Below are 12,473 nucleotides of genomic sequence, written 5' to 3'. Positions count from 1 at the left end.
GGAGACCGTCAAATAGGGGCCGTGGCCTGGGTCGTGGTGCTGCTGGTAGAGCTCCTGTTGCAAGGAGAGGACGTGGTCGATCTGTGCCAGCTACACGCACAAGTGAAACACCTTCCTCAAGTGTGAGTAGGTGACAGAACCTGCATCAGTATTTGGTAGGGCATCATACGCCTCTAGAAGTGATGAGGCCTGAAGAAGTAGAGGCGATAGTAGATTGGTTTGCTGCTGACAGTGCCTCCAGTTCCTTCACATTGTCTCCCACCCAGTCTACTGCAGAAAGGTCAGAGTTGGCACCTGCAGCCGATGTCCAACCATCTTTCACCTCACCCCCTTGCAAATCAGGCAAGCAGTCTGAGCCCCAAGCCATACAGCAGTCTCTTCTTCTTTTTGATAACTCTGTCAGCAGGGTTTCCCAGGGCCATCCACCTAGCCCTGCCCCAGAAGTGGAAGAGATTGAGTGCAGCGATGCCCAACCACTTATTTCTCAAGATGAGTACATGCAAGGACCATCGCAGCACGTCTCCGATGATGACGAAACGCAGGTGCCAACTGCTGCGGCGTTCAGAATTGTGGAGACCGACAAGGAGGGCAGGGGTGAAGACTGGGTGGAAGATGATGTGGAGGACGATGAGGTCCTCGACACCACATGGAATGAAGGTCATGCAGGTGACCTGAGTAGTTTGGAGGAAGAGGCGGTGGTCGCACAAAGCCACCAGCACAGCAGAAGAGGGAACAGGGTGCAGAAGCGGAGCGGCCGTGCCCTAGACACTACACCTGCTACTGCCCAACGCAGCAAGGGAACGAGCGCAGCAAAGCCAGCTCAAAGGAGTTCTCTAGCGTGGAAGTTCTTTAGAAAATGTGCTGATGACAGGACACGAGTGGTTTGCACCCTGTGCAATCAGAGCCTGAAGCAAGGCATAAACCTTCTCAACCTGAGCACAACCTGCATGATCAGGCATCTAAGTGCAAAGCACGAGCTGCAGTGGAGTAGACACCTTCAAAACCAAGAAACGTCTCTGGCTCATCCTGCTTCCTCTTCTGCTGCAGTCTCGGCCGCTCCATCCACATCTGTAGTGATACCGGCACCTGCCACCCCGCAAACAGACGATCTGTCAGCAACACCACCACCTGGGTCACCAACCATCTCCACAATGTCCCGTGGAAGCGTTCAGCTTTCCATCTCCCAAACACTTGAGAGGAAGAGGAAGTATCCCCCTACCCACCCGCAATCCCTGGCCCTGAATGCCAGCATTTCAAAATTCTTGGCCTTTGAAATGCTGTCATTCCGTCTGGTGGAGACGCACAGTTTTAAAAACCTTATGTCGGTGGCTGTCCCACAGTACGTAGTGCCCAGCCACCACTACTTTTCCAGGCAAGCCATCCCTTCCCTGCACAACCAAGTGGGGGAAAAAATCAGGTGTGCACTGCGCAACGCCATCTGTGGCAAGGTCCACCTAACTACCGATACGTGGACCAGTAAGCACGGTCAGGGGCGTTATATCTCCCTAACGGCACACTGGGTTAATGCAGTGGCGGATGGGCCTGAGGCGGATAGCAATTTGGCGCATGTCCTTCCACCACCGAGGATTGCAGGGTGCTTCAGTTTGCCTCCTGTTCCTAACTCCTCCTACTCCGCTTCCTCATCCTCTACTGCCTCCTCATCCAGACAGAGTAACACCTTCACCACCAACTTCAGCACGGCCAGGGGTAAACGACAGCAGGCAGTTTTAAAACTTGCCTGTTTGGGGGAAAAACCACACACCGCGCAGGAGTTGTGGAGGAGCATGGAACAGCAGACAAATGAGTGGTTGCTGCCAGCGAGCCTCAAGCCCGGCCTGGTGGTGTGCGATAACGGGTGAAATCTCATAGCAGCTCTGGGCCTAGCCGGTTTGACGCACATCCCTTGCCTGGCGCATGTGCTGAATTTGGTGGTGCAGAGGTTCCTTAAAAACTACCCCGATATGTCAGAGCTGCTGCAGAAAGTGCGGGCCGTCTGTGCGCACTTTCGGCATTCTCACCCTGCTGCTGCTCGCCTGTCAGCGCTGCAGCGTAACTTCGGCCTTCCCGCTCACCGCCTCATATGTGACTTGCCCACAAGGTGGAACTCCACCTTGCACATGCTGGAAAGACTTTGCGAGCAGCAGCAGGCCATAGTGGAGTTTCAGCTGCAGCACGCATGCGTGAGTCACTCTGCGGAACAGCACCACTTCACCACCAATAACTGGGCCTCCATGCGTGACCTGTGTGCCTTGTTGCGCTGTTTTGAGTACTCCACCAACATGGCCAGTACCGATGACGCCGTTGTCAGCTTAACTATCCCACTTCTATGCCTCCTTGAAAAAACAATTCGGGCGATGATGGAAGAGGATGTGGCACAGGATGAGGAGGAGGAGGAGGAGGATGAAGAGGTAACATTTCGAAGGCTTTCAGGGCAGTCATTCACAAGAGGCTCCGAGGGTGGGTTCCTGCACACACAAACGCCAGGGACACAATTGTCCAGCAGGGGCACAGTTCTGGAGGATGAGGAGAATGAGGAGGAGGAGCTGGAGGAGGAGATGGAACCATGTTCACAGCAGGGTGGCACCCAGGCCAGCTCATGGCCATCACTGGTGCGTGGCTGGGGGGATACAGAGGACACAGACGATACACCTCCCACAGAGGACAGCCTTTCGTTGCCTCTGGGCAGCCTGGCACACATGAGCGATTACATGCTGCAGTGTCTCCACAACGACCGCCGAGTTGCCCACATTCTAACTTGTGCTGATTACTGGGTGGCCACGCTGCTGGATCCCCGTTACAAGGACAACGTACCATCCTTAATTCACTCACTGGAGCGCGATCGCAAGATGCGCGAGTACAAGCGCACGCTGGTAGACGCGATGCTGCTGGCATTCCCACCTGACAGCGGGGCCACAGTGGAAGCACAAGGCAGAGGAGGAGGAGAAGGAGGAAGAGGTCGCCAACGCAACCAGGGCACCGCCAGCACCTCAGAAGGCAGGGTTAGCATGGCCAAAATGTGGAAAAGCTTTGTCAGCACGCCACAACAAACAGCAGCACCAGCAGCTCATATGGAACGTCTTAGCAGGAGGCAGCATTTCACCAACATGGTGGAGCAGTATGTATGCACACGTCTAGACGTACTGAATGACGGGTCTGCCCCCTTCAACTTCTGGGTCTCCAAATTGGGCACATAGCCTGAGCTTGCCCTTTACGCCTTGGAGGTGCTGGCGTGCCCTGCAGCCAGTGTATTATCTGAATGGGTATTTAGCACGGCTGGGGGCGTTATCACAGACAAGCGCAGCCGCCTGTCCAGAGACAATGTGGACAAGCTCAGGTTCATTAAAATGAACCAGGCATGGATCCCACTGGACTTTTCCGTACCTTGTGCAGAATAGCGTTGGATACCGACCTTACCCAGTCATTGTTCTATTTTTGCTCTTTCTCACTCTTTTGGGGGGTACCCTCATTTAAAATTTGTGAAAAAAGCAGTGTTGGCTACCTCGTCCTCCTCAGGGCCAGATTAACATAGGGGCTATTGGAGCTGCAGTTCCAGGCCCCTACCTTAATATAGGCCCCAGGTTGGCCATATTCACTGTTACCGCTCTTCTGTCACTTGTAAACACTGAAGTCTGGCTTCTATGCTCGCTTCCCCAGGCAGCTCCCTCAGAACCTCCCCACACAGCACGAAGGCCGGACAAGGAGGGACAGTTGCCGATGCATGGATGTGTTTATGGGCTTCAGAGACAGCATCCCATGTTGAATTAGGCATGCATGGCTGCACCCTTCCTCCTCTGGGTGCATGCCAAGGCACGGCCCTTAAGGCCCTTCAAAATCCTCAGCACCAAGCCCATGATGCTCTTAATCCGGCCCTGGTCCTCCTCCACCGCCGCTTCCACCTACACCGCCCAAAGGTGTGCGCAGCCTATTGCATTATGGTGTGCACCCCAAAGTTTAAATACACATGCATGTATTTGCCTACATGTACATGGCCCCGATACATTACTCTCCCTGCTGGCAAAGTGAAATAGAGCAGAGCAGGTCCGAGGGAGATCTTTCCCATCTCCTCACTGGCAAACAGAGCGATAATGCTATGTGCCCTAGGTGATTAGGGTGTGCCCAGGTACACCCGGCACACCCTGTGAGCACGCATATGACACTGCCACATCCACCACCACCTCAACCTCCCTCCTACTCCATATGGACCTCGTCCTTCAGAGATGAAGAACATTGTTTTATTTTTCTGGGGGTTTTTTTGCTGTTTTAAGTTATTTCCCTATCCACATTTTGCAGAGCACTTGCCATGCACTTAACTACGTTTTGCTGCCATTTGCAGCACTCTAGCCCTTTCCATTGGCGTTTTAGAGCCATTTTAGTGCCTGAAAGTTCGGGTCCCCATTGACTTCAATGGGGTTCGGTGTCCGGGAAAAGTTCGGCAAAAGTCCGGGACACGGACCCAGACTTTTTTTTCAAGTTCGGCCGAACCCGCCGAACACGGACATCCAGGTGTCCGCTCAACTCTACCTGTGACCGAAAACTTGTCAAGCTGATGCGTTTCCAAAGAGTGTAGAGAAGGTTTCCTATCTGGCCACAGTTGCACCAACAATGGGGGGATGTTGATGTGGAGAATTTTGCTAGTCTGTATGGGGTATAGTACCACCTATGAGTGATTTTTACGGTCAATTCCCAATTGGCTACACAATGTGATGATTTGTATATCGAGTTTAGGGGAGTATACCATTGGCTAGTAAATCGGGTTTGGAGATCCGATTTCCACTTTAGCATTGTGTTAAAGATAAAAAGTGGAACCTCCCTTTTATATAACGTTTTGCAGAACAAAAGTCCCATAGGTGGCTGGTACCTGGATAGTGGGAATAGGGTTTATGGATAGAAAGTGTATGATACAATAATGATAGCGCTCATAAAATAGGACTCCCTAGGGAGCTTAAACTCTGCCATAAGGGTGTTCACTCTTTTGGTTTTTTTTAACTTGCATGAGGTCATGTACTGTGTTAATGCCTTGGGGGAGAGGGACTTAGTGGAGATCATCGGGATAATATTTTCTAGGATTTGAAGGGGGTAGTTCTATGGTCCCTTCCTTTGTTGTCAGTGGAGAGTTTGGTCAATAATCTCCATGCTAAGATCAATGCTTGGGATGGTAGTGGTAGTTTGGAAATGTCCCATGGTTTCCAGGAATCACAGATAAGGAGGTTGATCAGGTTGGTAGTAGGAGCTTGGGGTAGTTCTATTTCCATCCACAGTAGGAGGTCAGTGTCACGGAGCAAAAATTTAAGTTGGTTGTGAACAGCCTGGTAGTAGTCTTGAAAATCCATGAATCCTGCTTCCCATATTGATCTGTGGGAAACCAGGTAGGATTGGGCCCTTTTTCCCTGACAAACGTAACTGCTGAGGATACTCAACCGGGTTTTCAGATAGTAATTTGGATTTGGGAGCACTCTGAAAAAGAAGAAAATTTGGAGTAGTATCATCATTTTAAAGGAGGCAAGTCTACTCGCCCAGGATAGTTCCTGTGCTGAAAATTGTTTCAGTTGCTCTTTGATTTTGTTTAAAAGAGGAAGGAAGTTTAGTGAGGGCAATTCAGAGCATTTGCTAGTGAGGGTGATGCCTAGGTACGGGTTGCCCTGTGTACTCCACTTGAAGAGTAGAGCGCTCTGGTGTGTGTATTTTGATGAATAACTGAGGCCAAGGTTCAGAATTAGGGATGTTGAAAATTTTACCTCATAGTAGGATATTTCACTAAATTTAGATACGATATGATGGGCTGCGACTAGGGAGTTGTGCGTATTGATCAGTGTGAGTATGACATCATCCGCAAAAAGGTTGATGACATGTTGTCATGAGTTAAACTGAAAGCCAGTTATAAGGAGGGGTTATTTACTTAGGGAGTTTTCATCTGGAAGAATTCCTGTAGCTTATTTTTTAATATTTTTGGAGCTAGTGGGATCTTGCAATATACTGACATTGCACCGCCAGGTGGAAACAGGCGGGGAAACAGCCTTTTCATCTATCTTTATGGATATGGCTACATGGTCAGACCACATGATGTCATGAATTTTTGAAGCTAACACCTGTTGTAGGAGCCAATTATTCATGATAAAGAGGCCTATACACCAAAAGCTTTGGTTTCTGGCAGAGAAGTACCACAGTCTCTCTCTGATGCATGCTGGCATCTCCAGATATCGTAGACTTCTTCTATGTGTATCAGCTTGCGTAGAGAAGAGATGCGGCCCAAGACTGGGGATGTGGAGTCTATGTGTGGGTCCTGCGTCAGGTTAAAGTCCCCGCACATTAGCAAGTGCCCATATTTGACAGAGGAAATACGTTTAAAGAGTTTGCAGAGAAAACAAATTTGGCGCGAGTTTTGGTGCATACAAAGCAACCAGTGTATAGGGCTGCTCGTTCATGTCACAGGTGAGAATGATGTAACAACCTTCTGTGTCTAAGATTGAACTTTTGAGTTTAAAGGCAAGGGAGTTGCCTATTGCTAGGAGTGCTCCTCTCTTTTTTTTTTGGGGCGCAGGCTAAGAAAACATTAGAGTAGTCTTTATGGGAACACTTGGGAGTTGCACCAGTTTGGAAATGGGTTTCCTGTACGCTCAGAATGTCTACTTTGCATTTTTATTGCCACTGTTCACATAGAAAGGCATTTAGGGGGGTGGTTTAGGCCCCTGGCATTTAGGGCAAGGCTTGTAATCGTCATGGTGCGGGTCCCATTGGGTGCGGTGTGGGATGCAGTGCATTACTTACTTTTGTTGGGAGGAAGTTGGTAGAGGATCTCCTTGCTTGGGATGTAATGAACATCAGACCTGACCAGGTTTGGACGCTCCTAATGACCCACATGTTGCTGTGGTATGATGGTTCAAACAAGGAGATTGTGGCAGTGGAGGTGGATTCATCCAAGGTTAACTTCTGGGTAACTTTACTCTCATACCCAAAATGAAGAATGTAACAAAACAAAACAAAAGTTAATACAACTGTTAACATAGAAACTGTAAAAATAATACAACTGTTAACATAGAAACTGTAAAAAGAGAATCTATCGGTAAATCCGAGTACAGTTCATGCTGCCTGTGTTGATCTTGGTAGTATTGGTAGAAAAACATTCCAATCCATGACCTGGGGAATTACGTTTGTTTGAATGATGCTTGATGTGTTCCGAGTCTCCATTGTTGTGTTGCTTAGCGGAGCGCTTGTGGGACACAATCTGCCATTCTGGTTCTGATGGTTCCCAGTGGTGAACAACAGATGAAGCAGGTGGGGTTTCAGGAATAATGCCCCATTGGCACAGAGTGGTGATCCCTTCATCTAAGGATGACATCAAGATGGTAACTCCATTGTGAGTGATAGACAGGGTGGCAGGGTATCTCCATTTATGTGGACTTTTGTGATTTCTAAGTGCTTTTGTAATGGTTTCCAGATTGCGTCTGCGCTGAAGCGTGTACTTGGATAGGTCAGGGAGTAGTTGTATGTTGGTGTAGTGCTTTCCTAAATTTGGCCATTAGCAGTTCTTTCACATGGTAAAGTGTACCATGAGAAGAACATCCCTGGGTGTCTCAGCTGCCAGGAAGGACGGTTTTAGTACCCTGTGAATTCTATGGATCGTAAGGTCCTGTGCGGATAGTGTGGGGGCTATAGAGGAGAACAGAGTTAGGGCATGTTGTTGCAGTTGCTGGGGAGGAACAGATTCTGGTATCCCTCTGATTTTTATGATGTTTTTTCTGCATCTGTCCTCCAGGTCAGCAATTGTATCCTTGATCCTGGTGATTTCCTCTGTGTGGGCATTGTGAGCATCCACTAAGGAGTTGAATGAGGTACAACAATCTCCCATTGTATGCTCCATATGGTCTACTCTGTCCCCTGGTGCCTGTACTTCTTTTTGGCATTGCCTCACATTTGACACTAGATCGGAGACCAAAGAAGCCCTAAGTGACTGCATCATGTCTTTTAACATAAGGTGTCTGATAATGGCTGGCCTGTAGTGGGAAAGGCTGCATGGGGATTATCTCTGGATGTCCCTGTACTGTCCCTGGATGGATGTGGCCCACTGAAATCCATGCCTGGGTCCTCTTGGTTTCTGGGAGGAGAATCCCTGCGGGGCTTTGATTTTACTGGGCTTTAGGTGGATGGGCTAGAGCTGCCTGAGGGTGTCCCACGTTGAATAAATGATAAGCATTATATAGGAACAGTTATGCTATTTGCTAAAATATGACAGGTTAACACTGTCAATTGTTTACAGTATGTCACAACAATGATCTATTTGTATGTGTTTTGTGTAAAATTCTTAAATATTTGGAAACAGTCCTATAATTGTAACAATGTAGTTAATAATGTCAAAAAGACAACTGTGCATTTTTAGCTTCATTTGCTGATGGCTTGTGTTGCTGTTTTGTGCATTATTACAGTGTAACTAAAGGCAATTATTTATTAAGTTCTGGTAACCCTGGTGACACTTAGGAATTTCCTCACTTCGGAGGAATTTCCTCTCACTTCATGTTTTGGCTACATGACAGGAAATTAATGGAAATCTCTGCAATAGGAGACACAGATGGCAAAAAAAAAAAAAAAATACTAATAGGGGTATAGCACTCCCTTACTCTATCCAAAATGAAAAAAACATTTTGCCTTCAGTGACATTTTAAGTAGGCAAGATCCCAGTTACCTCTTAGAAGTTAGAAAAAAGAGGTGACAAAACATCTCACGTGTTATAAAAAAAAAAATATCGTACTGTCTCTGCTGACCTCTCTGACAAAGCTAGATGCGTGTCTGTCTTGCTGACCCTTTGACTTAAGTATTTTGTGTCACTGACCCAAAAAGTGTGTATATAAGGTATTTTTCTTTTTTCTGCAATCGTTTCTGTATCATACCAGGCCACAGGGCCAACAGCTTACACCTCTGTGTGCCACAAAAGGAAGTGAGGGTAATGATAAAAATGGTGGGGGCTTACAGTGAAATCTGAAAGCCCCTTTTATAGCTCCAGAGGATTGGTTACAGATGTGCATTTAAAGGTTAAAGGTAAACAAAAAACACCAATACCGTGAAGAAAAAAAAAAAAACTTTTAATAAATAAATCACAATTGCAAACTTGTCATCTTTAAAAAAAATTTGTATTAATGGCCTCACTCAGATGTAAATCCAGCATTAATCACAAAGTTTGGCGATATGTTAGTGAACCAAGTCATCCAATGATGTAAATCCTGAAATAATCATAATGGTCTGTCCCCTGCAAAGATGTACATAATGAAATCCCAACACTAAATTATAGACCACTGTATATCTAACCACTATGACAGCGGCAGCTGCCATATTGATTTCCTAACCCTAACACTGGTAACTAGGCCCAGGGTTAGAATTTAGCTAAACCAGGGAGGATTGTTTCTCTAAAATAACAACAATGGGAGTGGATTATTGGCCCTCACTCTTGCCCAGTGGACCTCCCATTGTTGTTAAAGACCCTCAATAACCTTACATTTTAACCCTGGGCCTATGGGCTGTGGCAATCTTCAAACTGATGAACAGCCCACCTGAATATGTAACCATTGTCTTCAATGTTTTTAGTTGATTTGGAGCCCTTTTCAGGTGAACTGCTGACAAATTAAACATGAAAGTACTTGTTCAATACTAATCATGATCAGGGATGAAAAAAATAATCCACTCTTACTAAAAAGGAGTAAAAAAAATGTGCAAAATGGGTACCAGAGGAGCAAAAACAACATTGGGAGTAATAAAGACCTGAAAGGGAACAGGAATCTGAATGTATCTTTCTTGGCACAACTAGCTGTTGCTTTATAAAAAAAAAAAAAAGCAACACTTTACCAAAGTAAACATTGAAAAAAATTGCTGATTTGATGCTGGAGTAAATATTATGAGGGTTTCCATCTTTTTTTTTTTTTTTTTTAAAAGCAACTTTGATTATGAAAACAATATTTGTAGTAATATTGTGAACTTTTTTTGACTATTGCTAAATTAAACCTGTGGTTTTCTTTATAAATATGCAGTGTAGTGAAACTTTGATGATTTGGTAAATTTGCAGTGGCTATATTAGGGATAGGTTAAACTAAATAATTTCTGAGCAGATTAAATACACTGAAAATTACCCTGCATTTAAGGTCTTCTAGAACAGAAATGTGGTGTGTCAGTTTGCCTGAATGCAGCAAGGAAAACTTCAGTTTTCATCTTGACATTCTTTATTGATGCTGCACTTAGTTGTTTCTTAGAAATGAAAGTTTTTATATTTTATATTTAGAATTAAACTTGACTGTTAAACAAAGGAACAAATAAAGCACATGGCAGCTTTGTATAAATCTAATATTAAAAACATTAGGTATAATCAAGAATATAACTCACAGTGAGTGCTAACATCTTTATGCATATTATCTGAATCCCTTCCATGAATGAAATTAAAGAATAATAATGCAAAAGGCTATGATATACTGTATTCTGTGTGTCTGTGTATAAGAAGAAAAATACAACTCACTACATTAATCTAAAAATTAATATTTTATATGACTTTGGATTCATGAATGAATACGCTGTAAGATTAAAGTCGTAGTTACCCCAGCATTTCATAGTCCTAATATGTTCCTGCATGTACTTGTAGGAGAATGTTTCTTTCTCCTTTGTATTGCTTCAGGACCAGCACTTCCGACTTGGCGGCCATGATGGACCTCGACCATGCAGCTGCATAAGCCAGACTGGCCACTTTATGTGTTGGTTGGTTCTTTTGAATGGTCTCCGATCAGTGTTTTTCCTATATTGGAAACATCAGAGACCAACATACATGTGTGTTGTATTCCAACAATTAGGAGGGGGCCCACCCAGATTTCAAGAGGCCCACCTCCTTTCCTATTTAGGTAGCCAGCCCTAGTGGGGGAGGTTAATGTGAAAAGGATCCTAGGGAGGCAAGGGCATTGTATACCTGGCTGTCATCCAGGGCATTGTGTACCTGGTTGGCATCCAGGAGTAACTTTATTGTATGGAGCACATGCTAACCTTTATAAGTGTTGTACCTCTTCATAGTCAGGTGGAAGGCTTTGGAGGAATGTTCTGGGCACTATTTTACTACGCATTGTTCTCCTTTCTTATACTTGGTGATTTCTGGTTATTTTATTTTAGCATTATATGGCTCTACTGCCAAGACTGTAAGACCACGATGGGGATAGTTTGAATGCCATTAACCTCCAGTTACCCTAGTCCCATGCTTGGAGGCTGGTATGGCCAATTAGACCCATTTGATATAATATGGACTGGAAAGTTAGCATCCTGACATATTGTTCTGGATTTAAAACTAGTGGATACCTTTATTTTGTTTATTGATTATCCTATGTGTGTTTATGTACTTCCTTATAGAATTGTATTTGGTCGTGACATCCTCTACTGGTTTGCTTCATCTATGCTGGGTACTGTCTTTGCCTCTGGTTCTATTTATGCCTCCCCACAGCCCAAACTGGCATGAATTCAATTGGTAAGTGATTTATTTTATACGTTTTTTTTCTTTTTTTGTGGACTGTCTCCCTTCTTCGTTGGGATAGGGGGATGTGAGACTACATATATTATGTACGTACCTAATATGTATCTGTATATTATGTTTATAGATTTAAATTGTTTATATTAGGCACTTTGTCAGATAAAGAGGTTTTGAAGCCCTGGGGAAGTGGCAGTGACCACGAAATGCAAAGAAAACACTTCTATCTCTCTGACCAATGCCTCAATGGTTTTTTTTTGATGTGTGATGAGAATTTTGTCCCCATTGTTTGTACAACTTTTAAAGTTTTGTAATAAAGATGTGAGATTTTTTATATTACACATGTCGTTTGTTAAAATAGGTATACTGAGTGGTCATCATTGAACACCCATAATTCTTTGCTCTTCTTGCGATACGGCACTGCATTATTCCGGATTATGACGTGCACTTCCGGTTTCCTGTTACCATAACCAAGATGGCCGAAAAGGAACTTCCGGTCATCGATTCAATTGTATATATAGGTGGCGTCAGCACGCCGCCCGTACCTTTGAGAAAATCATCTCTGATGAAACTAGTCAGGTCACGGCGTGCTGACGTTATACCTACCTATCTGTTTGTGAAGGACGGGCGAGCGGAGCCGTCCGGCCGGCGGATGTTACCTCCCTTCAATTCCTCCTATCCACGTTTGTGTCATCTGATGTCTGTAAGTGCAATCTATATGTTTTGAATAAATAGTCATTGGATTTTATGCTATGGCTCTCCCCTCCTTATTTCTCGGGTAACCTGCATCTTTCCCTGAGCCTGGTTGGTGGAGCCCTATCTGAAGTTTAGTTCAACGTCACTTTGAACCCCCGCTCATACAATACCTGGAGCTGGTAAGAGTACCCATCCTCACTGGTGCCCTCTTGGTTGCATGATCGGGACCTTCTATTCTCTATGTTTATTTATTAGTCCATCTGGTAAGCGGCTTATCACACCATTGATTTGTCCTCTT

The sequence above is a fragment of the Pelophylax lessonae genome (genome assembly GCF_965119305.1).
Source record: "Pelophylax lessonae genome assembly, chromosome: 3".
In the NCBI taxonomy this organism is placed as follows: domain Eukaryota; kingdom Metazoa; phylum Chordata; class Amphibia; order Anura; family Ranidae; genus Pelophylax; species Pelophylax lessonae.
The sequence above is the reverse complement of the archived record's forward strand: the minus strand, read 5'-3'. Positions refer to the sequence as shown.